Genomic DNA, 21,370 nt, shown 5'->3' with positions numbered 1-21,370 from the left:
TGAGCCAGACACTGGGCATGGCTACTGGGGTGCTGAGAGCACAAGCAATCATGTGACATATAAATGATGAAAAAATTAAGGTACTGATTTCGTGATTATGTCAGTTTGTGGTCAGATACCATTTTTTCTTTTTTAAAATTGCATCATATATACTGAAAAGATATGAGCTCTACAAAAGAAAAAAAAGTGAATCTCTTACCTAATGTCAGCTGTAAACAAAGCTATGCCACTTGTGTGCCTGTGTAGAATTGTAATTAGATCTTGTTATGATTAGAGTGTTGTGTAGGTTGTACATAGTAACAGGATTAATCCTGGTTTTTCCTGTTTTGGGTTAGTGTAGTTTTGTTCAAACTTATTGAATTTAGTTGCTTCATCTCTGAGGATTGTGTTCTTGAAAAATGACAGCTTATGGTTTCAGTTTTTGTGAGACACAAAATAAGATTTGGTTTCAGTAATTTTAAGGGGAGAATTCTTAAAAATGAACCTTGTTAAAATGCGAATGAAAGTTAAATGATTAAATTTTAGAAGCAGTTTGGTATAGTAGAAAGAGGGCTGGATTGGGAAAAATGAGATACAGATTTCATGTTTGATCTGTCACAAGCTAGATGTAATCAGGATTAACTTAACCTTTCCAACTCCTTTCAAAATGAATTGGTTTGTATGATATATGAAGTTCTTTTTAGTGCTAAGACTGTGACTCTTATTGGTAATAATTATGAAAGGTTAAACACTAAAAGTTAGCAACTCAAGTTATTTGGATTCTAATAACGGGAGTGTGGAGGGTGAAGTTCTGGGAATATGGAGGAGATTTGTTGGAGGAGTGTTTTTTTTAATTAAAAATAGGTACTGGTATTATTATTATGTAGCACATTGATCAGCATATTTTAAACACCAGCAATGTATGTAGTATTTCTAAGAAGATAAGGACTGTGTAGTCAGATCAAAAGAGAGTGATCTGGCCATTGACTGGGGAAAAAATGTTGGTAGAAATGCATTTGCCCCAGATTATTACATGAATTTAGACACAAAACTCAATACTAGATATTTTCAGCAGAACCTTGAATATTGAACTAGTGTTAGAATTGAATAGGAAGTAAAGGTAGACATGTTTACATTGGGGACATGCCACAGTCTTTTCCAATTCTTACTATTATAAAAATCCATCAGTATAGCACCAGTACTTTCTCTTAGTGGTTTTATATGATTATAAACCATAGAACTCAGCTATCCTAGAAAGATTAAAAATAAGAGAAATCCAAAGGGTAGTAGCTACACATGGTTGCCATAAACTGGCTTTTCTATTTTGGCAGTGATGACTTTCATGGAAGAGGTGACTTAAAATATATTATTGGATTTCCAGACAAGGATATGATCTAGTTATATAGTGAGAATGAAAGACAACAGATGGACAAAACTAATGGTACATTGACATCCATGGGCTATTAAAAGAATGAAAGGCTTCTAGGGTATTGAATGGATAATCTGTGGAAGATTTATGGTAAAACATGGACAGGGCAGGAATTGCAGAGAACGAGAAACCATGGAAAGCTGTAATATGTTATATGTACCAAAGGAAGATGTACCCATACCAATGAAACCACAGATCTTTTCCAGTGTCCCTTAAAGTGTCTAACTTCTTTTGCCCCTAGTAATTGCAGAGGAAATATTGACTGAATGAATGAGTTAATGGATGATTTTGTAAAAGATAATAAAAACATAGAATCTTAGATCTAGAACTTGAAGGGACTTAAACTATATAGGCTAACATTCCACTGATAAATAAATTGGGGCCTACAAAGATTAAATGAGTTGTCCTTGGTCATGTAAGTCTAAGAAGCAGGATTTAAAACAAGTCTCTGTATTCTAGTACTTTACTACTACAAATAAAGCTGCTATCATATATCTATATACATATGCTAGATCTTAAACAATTTTATAAAAAATTACCTGGGGTATATTTCCAGTTGTTGGATATTTGAGGCAGAGGGTATGGACAGTTTACAGTTACATTTCTTTCTTAATTCCAATTTAAAATCCAGAAATTGACTGATTTAGCAATTCTCCCCAAGGTGCTTCAATGTCCCTGTCTTTCTAGAGCCCCTGCAACTTTGACTTTCTATATATATATATGTGTATATATATATGTACATGTATATATAATCTTTCCTTTTTATTGCAGGATGTGAGGCAAAAACTCAGTTTTTTGTTTGTTTTTTTTGCTTTTTGGAGGGCAATTGGGATTAAGTGACTTTCCTAATGTCACATGGCTAGTAAATGTGTCAAGTGTCTGTTGCCGAATTTGAACTCAGGTCCTCCTGACTCCCGGGCCGATGCTGTATTCGCATTTCAATTTGCATTTTGCATACTACTAATGAAGTAGTTGTTTTCATATTGTCATTTATAGATTGTGATTCTTCTTTTGAAAACTCTTATCATTAATGGAAGATCATTGGGGAGTGGATTTGGTGCTAAAAAATTACATCAATTCTCTGTATATTTTGAACATTGGACTTCTTTGAAGGTATTTGAGGCAAACATTTCCCCCCACAGTACTGTTTTTTTTTCCTAATCTAATCTTTCAAAATTCTAATTCAGTGTAGTAAAATTTAATCTGCTTTATGACTTAATGCCATCTTTATTCCTTATCAACCAATTAGTCACCAAGCATTTAAGGTACTTATTATGTGCCAGGATCTATGCTAAATGCTAGGGATACAAAGAAATGTGAAAACACCATCCTTGCCCTCAAGGAAGTCTCATTCTTATAAATTATGAATAACTAAGCATACAGAGCAGATGGAAAGTAATCTCATAGAGAAAGCACTAATGGGGATATGTGTGGGAAGACTGGGAAAGACCTCTTGTCTGAGATGTTGAAGGAAGCCAGAGATGCTAAGAAATAAGTAATGAGGAGATTGAACATTCAGGGCATGGAGGACAGCTAAAGGCATGATCTTGGCATGCAGAGAGATATATCATGTAGGCCAGGGAAGCTGCATCTTCAAGTAAGTGGAGGGGATTAAAATATAAAGCCAGAAAGAGGAAAGAGAAAGGTTTCAAAGGACTTTAAATACCTAATAGGATTTTATATTTGATAATGGAGTTTGTTGAGTAGGGTTAGGGTAGGGATGTGGTCAGAACTGAGCCTTAGGAAGATCATTTTGGTAGCAGAGTGGAGGGATTTGAGGTTGGGATACTAGTCACAAAACTAGTGCAGTAGTCTAGGTGAGATGTGATAAAACGCTGGCCTATGGTAGTGGCCATGTGAAGGTAGAAATGAAAAGACTTGACAAAGTGGGTTGCATATGAATGTAGAGTCAAGGATAGCACCAAGATAGCTATGAACCTGGAAAGACAGTGGCACCTTCAACAGTAATGAGAGAATTGGATAAAGGAGAGGATTTGGGAGGAAGGTAATGAGTTCTCTTTTGGATATATTAAGTCTGAAGTACTTGAGGACGAGGACTTCCAGTTGGAGATGTTCAAAAGGCAGTTGACGATATGGAACAGAGTATAAGGAGAAAGACTGGGATTGAATATATAGATTGGGGAATCATCTGCTGAACCTATGGAAGCAATGAGATAGTTGGGGGATATCCATATAGTGGATATGACATAGATTTAGATCCAGCAAACGAGACTGTAAGGTCAAATAGGTAGGAGGATGAACAAGGAGACAGCAGTGTCACAAAAACTCACAATGTAGAGAATATCCCGGAGGAGGTGGTGATCAGCAGTGTCAAAGATGCATAGAGATTAAGAAGGATAGTCCCACCTCCCATACTATATTTGTAAAAGACTTTGTTCTTCTGTTTTTTAACATCACATTACCTTTCATATTTAACTTGTAAGTATATTGATTTTCAAGATTTAATTCAGAGAAGACATGCTTACAGGGTATAGCTTGTAGACTTGCCTTTTCTGAAAATCATAACATTTACCCATTTCCAATCTGAAGACACCCCACCCACCCTTAAAGGTTTAGGGATGACTGAAAATAGTTAACAATAATTGAGAAATTAAATATATATTAGGTTCGATTCTGTGTGCTATATTTTTGAAAGGACAAATTATAGAATAACCATGACAGTGAGGACTTAAGACCATTCCATTTAGGCTTAAACTGAAGGAAGGAGAGATGTTTAACCTGGAGAAGAGACACCTTAGAGAGGGCATAGTAGAGCTATCTTCAAGTATTGAAGTCTTGGAGAGGAACAAGCCTTGTTTTGCTTTGTCTCAAAGTACAGAATTTACCTATAGACAGATTTTACCTTGGTGGAAAAACCAAACCTTCCTATCAATTAGAGCTACCCCCAAATAGAATGAGCTTCCTCAGAAATTAGTGATCATCACTGAAAGTCTTTAACCAGAGGCAGAATATACATACATATATTTACTAAGCTATAGATAATTAATTCCTAATTAGAAGAGACCTTAATAGTCATCTAGACCTATTTGTCCCTGAGAGACTCTGGGATATAATAAAAAAAAAGTACTGGGTTTGTCTTAGAAGAAATGAGTTCAGGTCCTTTGTGATCATTGACAAGTCACATATAAAGTGATGATAACAGTACTTGTGCTACCTATCTCAGGATTATTGCAAAAAAAGCAATTTTGGAAACGTAACAGCATTATATATGTGATAAGTATTATTTTTGTAATTATTAGAAGGAATTATTTTTTTAAAAGTAAAGGTTGACCTGGACAGCATCTGAAGCCCTTTATATCTTTGAGATTCTGTGATTTTGTATTTCCATATTATCAATAGTGTCTCCACTCTCAGGGCTTGTCTAAGGAGATTCCTATGAAACTTGATGATGATAGGGATTAGAGGGAAACGTGTATTATGTCCTCATATTAGAATGTCAGCAATTGATCCTTGTTTAGTCTTTTATCATTGTTGATTCATGTTTACCTTTTTATGTTAGTCTCCACTTTGATATTTGAATTTCAAAGTTTCTCTGAAGCTCTAGTCTTTTCTTTGAGAATGTTTGAAAGTCCTCTATTTCATTAAAGGTCCCTTCCCCGCCCCCTCCCTCCCACCTCCACCCTCCCTCCACCCTATGGCATTAGATTTAGTTTTGCTAGGTAAGTTATTCTTTGTTATAAACCCATTTTTTTTTTTTTTGCCTTCTGGAATAATATGTTCAAAGCTTTTTCTTCATTTATGGTGTCTGCTAAATAGTGTATTCTGACTGGCTGCTCAACATTTGAATTCTTTCTTCCTGGCTGCTTCCAATATTATTTCATTGACCTGGAAGCTCTGAATTATTCTTTCTATTTCTACTTCAACTTCTGGTTCTAAGAGGTCTGGATAGTTGTCTATTAAGATTTCTTGAAGTATGATGCCTAGGCTATTACTATTTTTTGTCATGATATTCAGGTAGTCCAATGATTCTTAATCTTTTTTCTCCATCTATTTTCTAGGTCATTTGTTTTTGCCATGAGAAACCTTAAATTTTCCTTTTTTTTTTCAGCCTTTTGACTTTGTTTTAATATTTCTTGTCATTTAATGGAGTCAGTGACTTCTCTCTGGTCCATTTTAATTTTCAGAGAGTTTGTTGGTTTGGCAAGATTTCGTACCTCTTATGACAAACTAATTAATTATTTCCCTTTCCAATTCTTTCTTCTATAGTTCTTATTTCTCCCCCAATTTTTCCTTAAGCACTTTCAATCCATTTATAAAACATTTTTAACTTAAAAAAAAACCCTCTTGCTTCACCTCTTCCAGCAATTCCAATTAAGGTTATATCTAAAGATGTATTTTTTTTTTTCCTAAGGCATTGCTTCTAGATGTTTTGGATTTCTAGATATTTTTCTGCATTTGTGGCTCAAGCTTTCTGCTATCATAATAGCTCTTTATGGTGGGTTTTTTCTTTTTCTTTTGGTTTTGTTTATTTTCCCTTTCTTCTGGCCTGATTCCTGACCTTGGACTATATCGGGATGAAGGACCTGTGACCTTGAGGTCACACATTAAGTCCTAAAGTCCCTCTAAGTCCTAAAGTGTGGTCCTTTGATGGAATCCAAACTTGAAGGCCACACGTGGCCTTGAGGCTGCAAGTTTCCCTCCCTTAGACTAGATGTTAGGGCTGAACTCTGAGATACTCCTGGAGGGAAGGTCTGAGCTAGTCCTTTTACCACTTTCTTGGAGTATGGTGTAGTATTGTTATAACAGGATCTCGGGGGCAGACTGAGGACCTGCCTTTGTGCTCCCAAAATGATCTGATCCAGAACGAATTCTGATTTCTGACCCCCTGGTCTGAGCTCTGAAAGTTCTTGACCCGTTTTTGGGTCTGAGTAAGAGCAGATTGATGCTATACTCAGCCCTATCAGCCAATTGGAAAGTTCTAAAGCTCTGTTGGCCCAGAGCAGCAGAATTGTAGATTCCCTTTTGGTCTAGTAATCCTGCCTTGGTTATTCCTGTGCAAGCTGGGCTGGATGCTGGAAGGCAAGACCCTGTTTCCACTATGTTCTTACCCACACTGGTGCAGTTCAGGCTTCTGCTAACTTCTAAACTTCCTCCTTTTTCTGTATACAATCCAGAACCTCCCAACCTGGGAATACTACTTCCTTGCACAGGTCTCACCCTGCAGCTGTGACCTAGGACTGGATAGTGGTAACAAAGTTGTTAGTTTGCAAAAATATAGCAAACTAACAGCCTAGGTGCTGGCATGTTTTACCTGGTATGTTTCTGGCCTGACATGCCCAGCACTTACACATTCCTCTCTGTTGTTCTTGTTGTTGTTGTTTTGGTCTTTTTTTGGAGGGGAAAAGGCAGGGCAGTTGGGGTTAAGTGATTTGCCCAAGGTCACATAGCTAGTAAGTGTCTGAAGTTAGATTTGAACTCAGGTCCTCCTGACTCCAGCGCCAGTGCTCTATTCACTGTGCCACCTAGCTGCCCCCATCCCTCTCTCTCTGGCTCTCTATGCTGACCTAGGCTGGACAAAGGACTAACTTTGACTTTTTTTTTCAGATTTTTCCATTAGGAATTGGTCTTGTGCATTTTCTAGACCTGTCTAGAGAGGTATGTAGATGCGGTGTCTCACTGCACTGCATCCTATCACTCTTCCCTCTTGGCTTTGCCTTTAGGCATACAATTTGAAGAAAATTTATTGACTTGTAGATATGAAATGGGTTGGCCAAGTTTATGGATTTGAGAAGGTATTTTAAAAACTTTACATATACTAGGAAAGTACTTGTTTGGAATATAATCTTTCCAAATGCAGGGACTATTTCATTTTTTGTTTTTATATTCTCTCTGATTAGCATATAGTAGGTGTTCAAAAATGCTTGATTTAATTAAATAGAATGGTAATTGATTTTTATCACTATTCAGAAAACTCAAGAATGCAACACTGTTGATCACAGCAGCCCAGAAGTGATACCTTTAGCATACCCAGATCCTAGTACGTGAGCTAATGGGTGGAACAGTTGATGATCAGGAAGAGCATGGGGACAAGCCCTGCCTCAGCTTGTCTGATTGTCCCTAAACATGAAAACCTTGCAGTACTCCTTTAGTTATTTTCCAATTGCATTTGCTTTTTGACTCGTGCTTTTTTTGGTCACATGAATAAAATGACCTTTTTGGGTAGCTAAATCTTCATACTTTTAAACATTTTGCCCTAATTCCAATAAGTTTAAACTTCATGATTTTTTTTCTTACATTTCTCTCCCCTCCCCCCTCCCCATTATTTTGTATGGGCTTGTAGCTTGTTTTGTTTAGTTCTTTACAATATCTGATGCCAAATAACAGTCAAAAATTTGTGCCAATCTTCTTTTCTTTTTTCATTGTGAAGCACTCCCAGTATAAAGATATCTTTTGGGAAAATGACTAAATAATGTAAATGAATCCCACAGTAGTGTGGTCATTGAAAGAGTAATAATAATAGTAATGATAATGATAATAATGCCACCTTTTTCATATGAAAAGATGATGCCACTGAACACCATCATCAGTCAGGTATGTACTTTGATATTTCACGGAAAAGAAGCTTCACTGTGGTTAAGCAAACTTTTTCCATTGACATCTGACATGACATATTAGGTGACTTCCCTCCTTCTTTAGTATTTAGAAAAATAGATTCCTTATTTTAAGAGTGCAGAATTGCAAGAGATTAAGCAGTTCACAGTTTCTATTTAACTGTAAAAAATGTTTTCTTTTTGCTTCCCCTGTTACTTTTATTTAAGCCCATCTTCTTTGCTGAGTAGAGGTTTCTCTTATGGCCCTTTGGACCACTTTTATATTTCTTTTTATGTATTTTAATTCAAGCCATTATAGGTCATTTCATGGACTGTTTTACATTTACCAAATAACTCTACATTGGAGCCCTTCAGTGAGATTCTCTAGATTGCTTGTTTGCAGACAGCAGTATGTTGATTGCATCAACTGGGAATATGGCTAAATCTCCAAAATCTGATCTGCGATAATGCAAAAGAATGGGTTTATAACTGTTCACAAAGGAAAAGCCAAATGGCTGAAGAATGTCAACTGCCTGGACTGTGATATCCAGGTGGATGACCAGACCATAATGCTTGTCCATTCAGTATATATATTTTGGACTTACAGCAGATAATCAATAAATAATGAATTGAATCCATAATTGATTAGGAGGAGGTGAGTGGGCTAGATTGCCATAGGAAAATTTTGCATTGTTTTTAATTACCCTGGGGGGGGGGGAAGGAGGACGAGAGCGATGAGATAGTTTAGCCTAGAGAGAGAGAGAGAGAGAGAGAGAGAGAGAGAGAGAACAAATAAATAAATAAATAAAGGGGTTTTAAGGACAGATGGCCCTGCCTGATAATGAGGCATATTGGATGTATATCCTGTGAAGAATTCTGTGAGGCCATGGGCAGAAAGATAAAAGATAAGAGGGTGTGGATGGGTTGTAACTCGTATCTGTCCACTGCAGAGAGTATTTACATCAGTGAGCTTGTAGATTCATCAGAGAACTGAAATAAAAAACAATACTTTAGGTCCTGAAGAAAGCTAAATAACTTCTGGTTTTGTGGAATACTCAGGCTGTTAGATAACAGTATATATGATAGAACTTCTGTTTCTTTTTTTTTTTTCTAGAATTTCTGTTTATATGTTCCTGTCCTCTATTGTTGATCATTAAACAACCTTGTAAGGATTTTCTCCCTCCCACCCCTTAAAACATGAAATATGCTACACAGGTACTTAGATCTGTGCACATAGTGCATGCACACACACTCACATGGCTTCCTAGGAGTTTTAAGTTGTGTCTTACCACAGTGTGTGCCCAAATATGAGCACAACAGAGATGCATCCACCCACTGACGCAAGAATTGGTTCATCTTCCCTATGTTCCTTTTCAATTGCTGGGAAAAAACATTACATTTGCTGCTTTGAGGATGGTACTTTTTTTTTTTTAATATCTCACCAGCTTGCTAAGCCTGAACATGTCTGAATCCAGTAGAAGTCAGAGCATTCATTTGGAGGTATGTGTTTGAATGTTGTTATGGTAACCATTTTGCTATTACAAGGCATCTGAGGTGTGCTTTGGACGAACCTTCCTCATTGTAAAGCCCTGAAAATCCTTTTGAAGTTCAGAGGCTCTTTTGAAACACAGATGGTGTTTCTGTTTTGAAAAGTGCTTCTTTTTATCCTTCACTCTTTTTGCTAAGGAAAGGTTTCAGGCTTTATTTTTAATTCTGTGTGAATAGCTTTGTGTATATGTGACTTCTCAGGTGAGTTGTTGTGCAATGATACCATTTCCCTGGGCTGTGTCTCTCTTGCAATGCCTACATTGTCTTTAGAGTTACAGTTCCTTCCTTTAATTCCTGCTTTTAAAGCTCCAGATGCCCACCTGTGCAGAATCCTTTCTACATTCTTTAAAAACCTAGATAATTCAAACTAATGAGAGAGATGGGTAGGAAAGAGGGAGAGAGGCCTGAATGAATGAACATGATAAATTAAAGGGTTGTTCTACAGAAATGATATTTTGTTAAAGTATATTTAGTCATAGCAACTAGGGTAACAAGGTTTCTGAGTAGATATTCTGAGAAAATTCCTGTCTTCTGAATGAGCTACCCCTCCCACTATTTCTGTTTTTTGTCAGGGATACCACCATTCTGCTGCTTTTCCAAGACAATCAATGGAGTCATACCTATTTTCCATTTCAAACTAAACTCCTCTACCTTATTCTTTAGACCTTCCATAAACTTGCCTTAACTTACTTACTGAACCTTTTTAGTATAAAATGACCTATCTTCTGATATAGAAGAAAGGGCATAGGATTGAAAGTCAGAAAATACTGCTTTAAATCTTAGTTCTTTCATTTACTACTCGTGTGACCTCTGGGCTTCACTTTCTTCATCTGTAAAGTGATGGGATTACACTGGATAATTTTTAAATTTCTTTGGATTCTTAGTGAATCCCACTACTTCATGAAAAGTCCAGGCCATCCTGGTGATATAGAAAGTGGATAAAGCACTGGGCATAGAGTCAGGAAAACCCGAGTTCAAATTTACTATGTTTGCTAGCTGTGTGACCCTGGGCAGATCGCTTAACTTGTTTGCCTCAGTTTCCTCAACTGTAAAATGGGGATAATAATAGCAGTTACCTCACAGGGTTGTTGTGAAGCTCAAATGAGATAATATTTGAAAACAGTTCTTAGCACAGTGCCCGACACATAGTAGTTGCTATGTAAAAATGCTTATTTCCTTCCCCTTCCCTAGCTTCCCTGGACTCTCAGAATTTTTTCCATACCTTGTCCTCTCCAGGATCCTCCTTCCTTCATTCTTCCAATCCTCCTCCCCATTTCTGTTTCTCTTTTATATGTCATCTTTTTCCATTAGAATATAAACTCCTTGAAGGTAGGGCCTGTCTTTTGGGAGGAAAGGGTTAGGAATAGGGTGAGGTGTAGTGGTAGGGAGGGGAACTTTGTATTTGCATCCACAGTGTTTAGTTATTGAAGTGCCTGGAACATAGCACTTAATAAATGCTTTATCAGTTTATCTGTTCCTACCAGATTCAGATCTATGATTGATTCTAGACAGTTCAGGCTCCAGTTTTATTCTGTATATCAGTCAATCAATCAACAAGAATTTATTAAGTACTTATAAAGTACAGATACTGTGCTAGGTGATGGGGGATCAAAGTAAAAAAGGAAACAAGTAGAAAAAGGACCATATACTTGTACAATGGAATTGTTTCCTTTACCTTCAAGAAGCTTATATTCTGCAAGGGAGAAGGTAACATATCATATTGACTTTTGCTTTTGTTCAGGCTCTTTTCCCAATCTGTCCTAATTTCTCCACTCTACTCAGCTCTCTTTGATTTTTTTTTTGGGGGGGTTGGATTTTTCTGTGCCTATTTGGATTGTACATGACTTGCTGCTTGTAATAGTAATGGCAATATGAAGATCTTCCTTGTCCCTTAGTAAGCCTAAGGGAATTTGAAGACCTTCCCTGCATTGAAATTAGCCTCCTATGTATATGTAAAATGTAATCACATGGAGCCTGTGGTGGGAGGAGTTTGATGAAGGGGGGAACAGAGCCTTCAGGAAGCTGGGAGTCAGAGCTGGAGAGAGAGGACACTCAGACAAGGAGATAGACTCATGAGTAAAAGTTGTTCTTTTTGTCACCTGCTGGGACAGCTAGACTTGTGTTGGTTTGTGGAAAGGCTAAAGGATGACATGGCTCTCGGCTACATTGTGATGAATTAATTTCTATGTTGCTCTGATGGATTTGATTTCCTGGTGTTGGGATTTGATTTTGATTTTCTGGAGTTTGAATAAATGTTTCACTTCTGTCTTCTATGTGAAGAGTTTGCTACATTTTGTGATTGGGCACTATGCAGGAATATTTATAGTCATAGTAGGTGCTGTAAATATTGCATTGGTGCTAAACTACTTAGTTTTTTGCCCTTGAGTGTCTGATCAGTTAAAGATTATTTCCATATTTGTTAAAAAAAAGAGTAAATGAAATTTAAAAAATTAGAGTAAATTACAAGGAAGATTTAAGTTGTTTTAGATATACTGTGTTAAATACTTTTTCTTTAATTCTCATAATCTTAATGCCATATACCTTCTAATTTATTCAGTTGTTACCAATTACTGAAATCCTTAAAAAAGTCTTGTTTGTGTTTCTAGTGTATATAAAATGAATTATATAAAAGCTCTGTAGCTTCAGCTAAATTCTGCATCTTTGGTTTCTATTAATTTGTATTAAAAAAAAAAGGATGACTCAGCAGCAGGAGCAGTAGTGATATAATCTCCTGTCAACTTTGAGAAATGTTATACATCATAAATTATTAGACCATGTCTGCACACAACCTGTGGCCCACCAAAGGATTTTGGGCGGTCTGCAAAAAATGTATTGGAAATATCTATATTTTTTTGCTGGCGGCCTGAAATCCTTTGGCAGGCTACAGATAGTGCAGGCCTGTATTAGACAATTCCATTGTCTAAGTATCTGGTTCTCTTTCTACTTGCTTATCCTTTCTTCCTTAGCTTCCTTTGTAGACTTTTCATCCTGAACCATGTGTGGATATCCCCCACCATCTCTGTGTACATAGCCACACCCACCTTTGTGTAGGTATCCCCCAAATCCTGTCTGTTGCTTGTTTTTCTTCTCTCTTTACACTCTCTTCCTTGGCAGTTGTATTTGTTTTCATGACCTTATTGATCATCAGACTACTTCTCTGTCTGTAGATCACTTCCTGATCTCCCATTTTCCATTTTTCAGTTGTCTGTTCTGTGTTTCTTTTTCTATATCCCATTGGCGTCTCAAATTCAGCATGTCCAAAACTAAAGTCACAATTTTCTGAAAATTCTCCTAACTTCTCCTAACTCTTAATTTCCCTTCCAGTCACTGAGTCTTACTCTTATCCTTCAACCTCTATGGCCAATCAATTGCTAAATTCTTTTGGGTTATTGGCCCAACATTTCTTATTTCTTTCCTTTTCTATCTCCTAGTACTGTTACTGTCCCACTTCTTGCCTGTACTATTTTAATAGCTTCAAAATCTGTTTGCCCTCTTAGTAATAATGATAGCTACCACTTATAAAGAGCCTACTACGTACCAGGCACTGTGGTAAGCACTTTAGAAATAATATCTCATTTGAGCTTCACAACAACCCTGGAAGGTGGGTGCTATTGTTATCCTCATTTTCACAGTGGAGGAAACTGAGGCAGGTAGAAATTAAGTGACTTAACCTCTCAATGCCCCAGCCAATTCTCTAAGACTACGTTACAGATACATTGCTAATTGTCATGGATGGAAGGTGTTTCCATATCAGTTCGATCCTTACACTGATGAAATCACAGCTCTTGATCAAAGCAAGGAAATGTCAATATGAATGAGTGGGAAGAGCTAGAATATTTCTCTAGGTACAGGTCATAAGAGAACCGGAACCTCTTTTTTAAGGAAGATGCTCAGACCAGCTGTATCTTCATTATTCTCCAGGTTGTACTTCTGAGTTCCTGGACTTTCTCTATCATGCCACAGAAACCTCTGTAAGTCCACTTTGTCACTGGAGTTCTCACTCTGAAAGTACAACCCACCCCTGTGGTATCATATTCTTCCAGAACCTTCACTCTAAGGAGGTTGCCCAGACCAGCCATGTTGCCTCCTTTCCATTCCAATTTTATTTTATGTTCTGTCTTCCTCTATGAGAATGTAAGCTCCTTCAGGGCAAGGACTATTTTTCCTTCTGCTTGATTTTGTATTCCCAGCACTTTTGCGCAGAAGGTCTGGCACAGTACTTAATAAAAACTTGTTGATTTGTTAAGTCACTGTGATGACACTGTTAGTCAGTTGTCTCTGGGGAAGTGAGGGGAATTAGGTTGATGGCTTAGTTTGTGTATAGAATAGTCCCACCAACTTCCAAGTCCAGATTGTGTTTTGGGCTCTAGTCGTGGTACCCTGGCTTCTCAGAGTTTCTCTGCTGGGCTTCAGCAACATCCGTCCTGGAATACTGCCTCCCTGGTAGTCAGGGCTTGAGTTTCCAGCTCCAGGGGACTTCACCCTCTTTGCCTAGAGAAACAGACCAAAACCACAAACTATGCTTAGGACCACAAGATCTAAAGGGTGTGTGTGTGTGTGTGTGTGTGTGTGTGTGTGTGTCTGTGTGGGTCTGTGTGTGTGTGTGGGTCTGTGTGTGTGTGTGTGTCTGTCTTTCTTTTTGTGGAGATGGCCCTTTGCCCATACCCAGCTCAGTGAATGGTACCCATGCTTTCAGTGACCTTTACCCCTTTGGATGCTGGTGGAAAGTGTCTCTGTCTGGTAGTTCTAAAAATGCAGCCTGTTCTGACTACACAACCATTGGAAAGAGGATATTCCCCTCCGCATGATAGGAGAACACAGAATGTCATCTCCCAGAAACATGTCCCTGCCATCTTCTCCATGGGTGCCTCCATTTTTGGTCATCTGAGCCAAAGCCAGGTAGCATAAGTGTGTGTTTATTCTGACTTTTTTTTTTTAATGAGGATAACTAAAACTCTTAGACAAAAATCTCCCTTGCATTTCTTTTTTTTTTTCTTTTTTTGGAGGGGAGAAGGTGGGGCAATTGGGGTTAAGTGACTTGCCCAAGGTCACACAGCTAGTAAGTATTTAAGTGTTTGAGGCTGGATTTGAACTCAGGTCCTCCTGACTCCAGGGCTGGTGCTCTATTCACTTCTCCACCTAGCCACCCCTCCTTTGCATTTCTAATACTACCCTCTGTGCTGAGTTGTTGATATAAACTAATAAATTGAATTATCTTTCATTATTTGGGATCTGGCTTATCGACCTTTGGATCAGCAGTATTTCCATGATCTCTCCCTTTTTTTTTTTCAAACTCCCATTGTTAAATTTCTAGGGCAAGATGTCATTATCATCAATCTTGGTGTCTATCTTTGTATCTATAATCTTTTAGCTTAATACCTATTCTTTCACCATTTAATCTTGTTCCAAAGGATATTGCCCAAAAAACCTCCTATTCCTTTTAAGGCTTTTTGATCCTGTTGAAAGCCGTCTCCTGGTTTTCTACCATGTCCTGGAATCTAGGGACCAGCTGTCATTGAGCCAATTCTGGCAAAATGAGGGCGTTGTCATTCTGTAGGATTTCTTGGAGCTGGCAGAGGGTGGAAGTATTAAGCTTAACCATTGGTGGGTTTGCTGATTAAAACCATAGGGTAGTAGTTAAATGCTTGTAAGTGCCAAGGAGGCATAACCATTTATTCTCTTCATCATACACTGATTCATTTTCTAACTTATCTCTGGTTCCTCACGCATGCTTCTCCAGTTTCCGAAGCTGTGCCTTTATACTGGCTGCATCCCTCCTCCCCCCATACTTGGGATTCTCTTCCTCCTTATCTCTTTCTCTTAGTTTTCTTGGATTCTTTCCATGCTCAGTTCAAATTCCATCTCTTACAGAAGGACTTACCCAGTCCTCTATCACCACCCTCATTTATTTTCTGGCATTACTATCTATTATGAATATTTCTTGTATATACCAGTTTTTTTACATGTTGTTTCTCCATTAGAATGTGAACTTTTTGAGGTCAGGAACTTTTTAATGTCCCCACTATACTGCCTAATACTTAGGTAAGCACTAAATAACTGCATTTATCTGACTATTTATCCATAAGTACTTGAACATCTGAAATGTTGATCTTGGTGACTTGATGAGAGCCTAGATATAAGCCAGAAATTAGACTGATCACTGATTAAACCAAAACAAATGGGAGCAAAACTAATTGATCAGGAGATAAAGCAAAGTGGTAGAAGTGAATTACTTCCTAAAAGGCTCCTGTCAATATGTGTAGGGATTGACCCTTTTGTCCAATGTAGCTGTCACATTTTTAAGGTTGGGTTGCCCATCAGTTCCTGAGTTTGAATATAAGCCCTACCACTTAGTACCTTGGGCATCTTATTTAGCTGCCTCATTTATAAGATAAAGGTGTTGGAGTGGATGTAATAAGAATAATAATCATAATTAATAATAATTTTCAAAGTGCTATACATGTTAATTCATATATGATGCTCACAACCACCCTATGAGGTAGGTGCTATTATTTCTCCTATTTTACAGATGAGGAAACTGAGTCTGAAAGAAGTTAAATGACTTGCCCAGAGTCACACAGCTAGTAAATGTTTAAGGTTGAATTGAGAGTCAAAAGACTTGAGTTTAAATCTCTGCCCTGTCTGATTTTGAGTAAGTCATTTATTTGGCCTTTCTGGACCTTAGTTTCCTTATCTGTAAAATAAGTTTGGACCAGATGATTTTTCATGTTCTTTCCATTTCTAAATCTTTGACCTATGTGTTTTTATAAAGGTCCGTGTATCCTTGGTTCAGGCTAAATGAAATGCATAACTCCTTCATTTTCATTGATTCATTCTTTATATATTCCCTTCCCCCAGATCCTATGTAATTTTCTAATATATTTACAATTTCTAATAATATGTGATCTAATACATTTAGTGAAATATTTAATGCCTTGGGAAGCTGAGCACCTCATTTGGGTGTGGTTATACCACAGGCATCTCTTTTGGAAAAGGAATGTTCAGCCAAATTTATCTGTGTGTGAGTTTGGGATGTTTGTTTATGACTTTCAAGGGTAGGGATCCAGCTTCACCAAAAGCCTGACAAATCTACTAAATCTCTTGAATACTTGGAGTCAATAAACTTTTGGGGCTTTATAACTTTATTGAAACCGTGTCATGACATTGAATGAAAAACTTCAAGTAGAACGTGACTATTCTTCCTGTTTTTGTACTAAAACATCAGTGAGAGTTTTTAAAATTTTGTTTATAAGGCACTTACATTTAAACCATCTTTAGACATCATGCAATGTGATTACTCAAATAAGAAAATGTACATTCAGTGCTTGGCAAATGTTAGAGCTGTGTAAATGACAGTCATTATTGTTGTTATGGTAAAGTTGGTGATTATTACTCTTGAACTGAAGGCAGAAAATTTAACTTTGCTATGCCATTTATGGAGACAGTGAGAGAGTCCAATTAATATAAAACCTGGGTGAGCCAGAGAAGAGCTTTCTGGCAACTTCGGGTGTTTCAAACTGCTCTTGGTAGAGGGTCAAACAAAGAGGACTTGTCTTTGCCAGCAACAAAGCCATTTCTGAGGATCTAGAAATCCAAGAGCAAAAGATTACATTTGATTTACTTTGATTGGTGGGGTTGGTTGGCTAGCACAAATGCTTTAATATGGACTGGTAGTGTCTGTAAAAGACCAGCAACTTTCTGCAAAGGGCAAGAATTAAAAAGGGGCAGAAGACAGAAGAAGGAAGAGAGAACAACAAAGGAGAGAAGTGGAAGGAAGAGAGGTGCAAAGACAAGAAGCAGTGGCCATTATGGTGTTAGCAGAAATGTCAGATGTTAAAAGCTCTAAGCTGGCTTTTGAGCAGCAAACAGCTGAGGTCAGCAGTGAAGAGTCAGAAGAGAAGAGCCCTGCAGGCAGTTAGGCAGGTGGGAACAATGGAACAGCCTATCCCTTAAAGACAGGCATTTTTTATTACATATTAGTTTGTATATATGATTCTGGAAGGAATGGCATAAGGATTGGACAATACAGCCTGGGAGTTTCACTAATCCCTAAACTTGAGTAACGGCATCCATTTGTCCAGACCTATTTCATATTATTTCTACTTAAAAACATTATATTTCAGTAAGACTGGAATATAAAACTTAAACCAAACTAATTCTTATATTCTCTCTGTGATTTTTATCCTTTTTCTTTTTATCTCTTTAAATGACTCAGATATAGCCATTGACACCTGTACATTTTGTCTACAGTTGTTGCTGTCTTCATTTTTAGTTTTCTCATTTGTAAATAAATAATCTTTTGGTCTGACTATTCACTGACAAAAATACTATATTTTAATGTATGAAATTGTTTATATGAGATACCAAATTTTCCCAGAGCTCAACAGACCATTCCCTTTTTGTTTTAAGTTAATTTAAAAAATTAACAAGCATTTATTTTCTCCTTGTCCTTCCTCCACCCCACCCCCAATTGAGAAAGAAAAATAAAACTTTAGTAAAAAATGTGCAGAACAAATATGTCAAGCAAAACAAATTCTTCCCATATTGGCTGTGTCCAAAAATATGTTTTATTCTGCATATTGATTCTATCTCTTCTCTGTCAGGCAGTGAGTAGTGTTCACCATCATGGATCCTCTGGAATCATGGTTAGTCTTATTATTGATTAAGTCTTTACAATTCATTTTTACATTGCTTTTGTTGTATAAATCATTCCTCTGGTTCTGTTTATTTCACTCTAAATCAGTTTATACAAGTCATCCCAGGTTTTTCTGGGAAATAATTTTCCCAGTGAGAAATTATCATAAGAAAATAGATTTTTATGGCATTATAGGATTACATTATGTTTATAGGCATACTCTGTTTAGCCATTCCCTATAGGCTACATGGCACAGTGTTTTGATTAAGTTCTGTATCTGGTACTAGGAAGACTTGTGTCCAAATCTGGCCTCAGACACTTTCCCTTTCCTCACGTGTCACCTCCCTTATAAAACCTTTCCTTAATCCTCCTCCCAGTTAGTGTTTTTTCCCTCCTAAATTACTTAGTATTGAAAGAGACACTCTTATCTGTTTTGATGTCACATGACCACAATGTTATAGATTTTGAGGTGGAAGGGAGCTTAGAAAATTATCTAGTACGATTTTTTTAGTACTAGATATGAAATATCAATTTATAAATGAGAAAACTGAGGCCCAGAAAGAGGAAGACACTTCCACAAAGTTACACAAATGGTACATAACAGGGATGTTATTTAAACATAGTTGCTCCAGCTTTTAACTCCAGTGATCATTCTTCCCAGAGGACTTTTTGAGTCCCTAGCTCTACCATTTACTACCTGTGTCGCTTTGGGCAAGTCATCTTCTCCCAGTGGACCTTAGTTCTGTTTCCCCTTCACTCCCCACCTCCCTATCCCTGTCTCTCCCCCCCACCCCCAAATTTGGAGTTGGATTAAATATCATTTGATGTTTCTTCCAGCTCTAAGATTTTATGATTCTATCTCACTGGCACCAAGTAAAAGAAAGAAAAGAAGCTGACCCAAATTATGGTCCCAGTGCATGTTGAAAATCAGTGGAAAAGTAGGAAGAAAAAAGTATATTGGAAACTCTGTGTTGCCATTTTTTTCATGCTTTAAGTATATAAGCCCCCCTCAAGTTTTCCAAGTTTATAATTTTTCCATATTGCCCAGGATTCTTTAAAAGAAGAAACATAGAAAAGTAGTAAAGAAAAAGATTTTATTTAGGTGATATAAAGTATTTTCTTTTTCATTATATTAAAATATTGTGTCACATTCTACTTTTGATTTGTGGGAAGTGAGATATAAACTACTTTCATGCTAAAATCATGGTGTCATATGGAAGAAAATTTTTCACTTTCCCCTTAACTGAAAACTTTATTCTTCAATGACTTTATTTATTGTGGCTGGGATTACTCAGTGTTTGCTTTTCTTTGGTAATGGCAGGGTTTATATAACAACTAGTCCTTTCTTGTTCAAAAAATTGGCAGTCTAAGTATTTCTGATCCATATTTCACCAGAAAGTTTGGATTTTTTTGAAACAACACTACATTTTATACAAAGAGCTTTAAATATTTGTTCTTGTCTAAATTATGACACAAACTTGCTTAGGTCTCTGCAATATAATCTTGATGTAGGCTTCCTTTCCACAGAGTCATTTAACATGAAATAATAAGTTGTGTCTTGGAGGATACTTAGTTTGACAAGAGAAATTACTTTTTTTTAGTGGACTTGTCAGTGTGAAGGGTACAAGATTGGCAAACTTCTCATCTATTGTGGTGATATTTTACAAAACTTGTGAGATACATAGTACAAACATTATTGCCATTTTACAGTTCAGGAATCTGAGGTTCAAAGAGAGTGCTTGCAAGTAAAGCCATAACTAGGGCATATAAATAGGATGACCAGGACTTTTCCCTAGGTTGACATATTTAGAGGGTGATAGCATTTGCAACCATTCAGTAGTTTAGGAGAAAACAGGGGCAGCTAGGTGGTGCGATGAATAGATCACCAGCCCTGGAGTCAGGAGGACCTGAGTTCAAATCTGGACTCAGACACTTGACAGTAGCTCTTTGACCTTGGGCAAGTCGCTTAACCCCATTCACCCTCTCTTCCCTCTCCAAAAATAAAAAAACATAAAAAAAGAAGAAGAAACAGAATTTAGCACCTACTTGGAAGGATTATTAGTTTAAAAAGGAATGGTGAACCAGGTGGTGGACCAGACATAAATGCCCTCCTAACCAAAATAAACCTTACACATACTTTATGTCCTTGGAAAAGGAACAGTTTGTGTTCTTCTCTCAGGGGCAAACATTGACAGTTACAGTCATACCTAAGTGGATGGATGATGTACACAGGTCTATAACAGGGAATCCTCTCTTCCCTCTCCACCCCCCAAATTAATATACTTTTTCCACATTAAAAACTTTTAACTGCTGCTGTATTAATCAGGAAGATACAAAATAACCATAGGAAAAAATCTTTCTACTATACAGACTTATAATTTTATTGGAAATAAACACTCATGATTCAAAGTAGCATATGTATTGATGTACCAAGATGCATTTCATGACCATTGAATGTGATCAAGTTCAGAGAAGAATTGGAATGATGAGAAAAAGTTTTATAGAGGTCAAGAAATTTAAGTGGTACACTTCAGGATGGGTAGGAGTAGAAGTGAAGAAGGGGAGTCTGTGAGGGAAAAATAGCATGAGCAGAGGCATTCTAAAGTTAGTACTGAGCACTGTTTTGCAAACAAGTCATGAGGGTCCTGGCTTCAGTGGAGAGTTCAAATTGGAGAGATGAATGGAAATTATTTCTGACTGATGAATGTTTACCATGTCTGCTAGATTTGAGACCTACCACTTAGCACTCTGGACTTACTTCCTACTCTATGCTCTGAGAGCAATAATGAAATCAAATTAACACTAACCATTCTTGGAAAGAATGTTTAAATCAGAGTCCAGTGATTCTGCTTACCATCCACATGACTTTCCTGACCAATACACCTTTCCCTGGTGAACATTTTCCTATATAGATTATCTTCCTCTACTAAAATGTAAGCTTCTTGGGGGCAGGGACCATCTTGCTTTTTGTTATTTGTACCCTCAGCACTTAGAACAATGCCTACTATCTAGTAGGTCCTTATTAAACACCTTTTGATTGGTATAAAATAAACACAAATACTTTTTCATTCATGTATAACCTTGGGTAAGCACTTGACTACATTTTCAAGAATGAACTAAGTCTGTGAAGATTTTAATTTTTAAATTCTGTTTTATAAATAAAAATTTCTGTGTTGTGCCTGTTCTCCCCACTCTCCACAGAAAAATGAAGTTATTCAAGAGATTGTA

General features: G+C 37.1%; 1 protein-coding gene across 25 annotated transcripts in view; it reads left to right on the top strand.

Annotated features, from left to right (window-relative positions):
- DST (dystonin) overlaps positions 1-21,370 on the top strand; it is a 454,426-nt gene that overhangs the window by 203,708 nt on the left and 229,348 nt on the right. The gene's annotated exons all lie outside the window — the stretch shown is intronic.

Source organism: Petaurus breviceps, unplaced genomic scaffold, assembly GCF_028583685.1.
Source record: "Petaurus breviceps papuanus isolate PSGF00001 unplaced genomic scaffold, PetGlider_PUasm1.0 90822, whole genome shotgun sequence".
Taxonomy (NCBI): Eukaryota; Metazoa; Chordata; class Mammalia; order Diprotodontia; family Petauridae; genus Petaurus; species Petaurus breviceps.
This window is presented reverse-complemented; position numbering and strand designations above follow the sequence as displayed.